This window comes from Nelumbo lutea, chromosome 4 (assembly GCF_056320005.1).
Source record: "Nelumbo lutea isolate HS-2025 chromosome 4, American lotus-T2T, whole genome shotgun sequence".
NCBI classification, from domain to species: Eukaryota; Viridiplantae; Streptophyta; class Magnoliopsida; order Proteales; family Nelumbonaceae; genus Nelumbo; species Nelumbo lutea.
Window position 1 is genome coordinate 79,331,059 of NC_142687.1, and position 2,745 is coordinate 79,333,803.

The 2,745-nt window shown below is 38.9% G+C and overlaps 1 non-coding gene across 1 annotated transcript; it reads left to right on the forward strand.

Moving 5' to 3' along the window:
* Positions 1-107, forward strand: LOC148861230 (small nucleolar RNA R71). Its single transcript, XR_016095273.1, has one exon. It is a non-coding gene; the product is annotated as a small nucleolar RNA R71 (small nucleolar RNA).
* The last annotated feature ends 2,638 nt before the right edge of the window (positions 108-2,745 follow it).

A 2,745-nucleotide genomic window follows, 5' to 3' on the forward strand; every position in this document is an offset into this window, starting at 1 on the left:
AGTCCATGATGAGGGACCTTCCTTAGTAATTCCTTGTAACGCTCCCATGACTCAAACAATGACTCCCCGTCCTGCTGAAAGAAGGTGGTGATTTCATTCCGCATCTTTGCAGCATTGGACAGAGGGAAATACTTGGATAGGAACGACTGGCCATTTCATCCCAAGTAGTGATCGATCTAGCTGGTAGAGAGTTCAGCCAAGTCTTAGCCTTGTCCTCAATGAGAACAGAAATAATATGAGCCTCACCACATCATCACTAACTCTATTGTGCTTGAATGTGTCACATACCTCCAAGAAGTTGGCGATGTGAGTGTTCGGATCTTCATTAGCTAAGCTGCAGAACTTAACTATGTTACGGATCATCTGAATGATTGCTAGTTTGATCTCAAAGTTGTTAGCAGCTATTGCTGGTCTCACAATGGTCGAGGCTGCCCCGGTGAGGGTTGGTTTGGCATAGTCCATCATGGTCCTTTCCTCGGCCATCTTTGTACTTTCAGCTTTTTCTAGCCTAGAAGCTCTAATGTGACAGCAGAGAGTTCATACAATCTCTAGATCATAGGTGATGCTCTCCTTTTCACTTCTGTGTGTCATAAACTATACAAGTCAAAGTCATAAAGATACTAATACACACATATCATGAACATATTGCACAAAATTAAAGTCAGATTAACATTAGTAGATGGTTCCTAATATTGTTGTGATAATCCCCAACAGTGGCGCCAAAAACATGATGCGCTTAAAAGACCTAGCAAGTGCACTAGTCGATCAAGTAACATAATGATGAGTAGAGTATTGTTCCCACGGGGAATGATCCAACAACTTCTAGTACTGAATCAGACTTTTGTTATCTGATAAATCGAAAGATTAAACAAAGAAAAACCTAACTCCTAATTAGCAAACTACCCTAAGCATTCTCGGATCAAACCACCTTTAATGATGAGAACAATTACTGCATGCAAAAACTAGTAGAACCGGTTTAGAAATTAAATCATCAAGTTGTCCAACCGAAGTGAATTCAGTCTTGGGTTGGCTAAACCCTAATTGTATGAACAGCCTCTCTCGAGCACAACCCACTCTATCTATGAGCAACAGTTCCTATATCTCTATAAGAAATTTAATCGCCATAGATGCATTAAGAACAAAGAATTCGTAGGAAACCCATTCTTGTGGAATGAATGCCAAACGAATCATGCATGTTATCTCTAAAATGCATTCAATCAGTTTTCTTGATCAATTGATCTGATTACCTAAACCCTTTCTTAAGTAATTCAAGCAATCTAAGAAACTGTTAGACAGTTTTGTATGCCCTTAGCTTCAATCAAAATGATGTACTTTATGAGTTTATTGTAAATGAATAAAAGTGCATATTTGATTCATGTTCCCTTGGTATATTTCTGTGTAATACTCTTACATTGGACACTTAATGAGACTCGTGTTAATTTAGAATGTTCACAACTAGTGGGTTGGTCTGAGGAGACCTATCCTGACAAGGCTGACACTGTGGTGCCACCAAGTCGGTTGGGGTGGCTTGTCTCAGCTACTGGGTGAGATCCTAGGCACATACAATGTAGGATTAATTGAATTTTTGAACTGTACCGGATTTTTAGTATTGCCCTGCACCTTGGAAATTGATGGGCAAAACTGGAAAGTTACACCCGACCCCTAGACTCGATTATGATACTGCACTAGGTGTCAGATTAGGCTATCTTTGATGTACCAACCAATGAGATCCTTAGCGGGGGTCAAAACCTGGGTATGTTGGGATAGTCTGAGAATTCATCTAAGTGGATGATCATAGTGATAGGATCATCCCCTTTGTCAGACAAAGGTAATGATCGGGGATGCACTCTCATTGATGGAAACCAAGACTGCCCGCAGCCGATTTCAATTGTTGATATTTGTTTTGCAAAATATATTTTATATGAGATATAAAAGTATATAAATTATGATTTTGAAATGATTTTCAAAAGGTTTTAATTCCCGGGATCCATATAAGCAAAGAGTGCAACACTGTTCCTTACAGCCGAGGGAGAGGTCCTCTCTTGTCGGGCAGTGTATTCACAAGCCGTCCAGGTGATTCTTGAGAAGGATCAAGTTCTTTTGGAAGATCACTACTGATTCTGCTCCACCCTGCACTGCGCCATCTTCAGTGGGAGCAGATTTTGGATCCTTCCTTGGGCGTGAACATCTCCATTGGGAAATACTACTTCTTTGTATCAGGAATTATCTCTCCCTACTCCTTTCGGTTCAGATCTAGTTCAGTTTATGGTTCAAGAATGATTCTTAAAAATATGATTTTCTAAATGGGGAATTCGATTCACAGTTGAAGGGAGAGAAAAATTTTTGAAATTCGCCCCGTTATTCCACAATCTTTGGGCATCCATGTGATGAATTTTCTATCCCTTCAGTGGTATTAGAGCCATGGTTCAAATCTTGAACCATTCTATTTCAGATTTGAACCTGCGCAAATAGGGAGAAGGCGTTCTACCCAATTTGCGCAGATATGGGTTTTGGGAAATTTGTTCCCAAAACTGATGGGCAAATAATCTGAAATTAATTTTATATAAATCTGATTATTATTTAGAATAGTTCTATATGATTTTTTGGATTTATGGGCTGTTTGTAAAAGAGGAGATCGAATTCTTGGTTTGCGTAGGGAGAACTGCAAGATTTGCAGTTTCTTGAATTTATTTATTACATTTAGTCTGTAAATAATTTTTTTAATTTTAGACTCAATGTATAGGC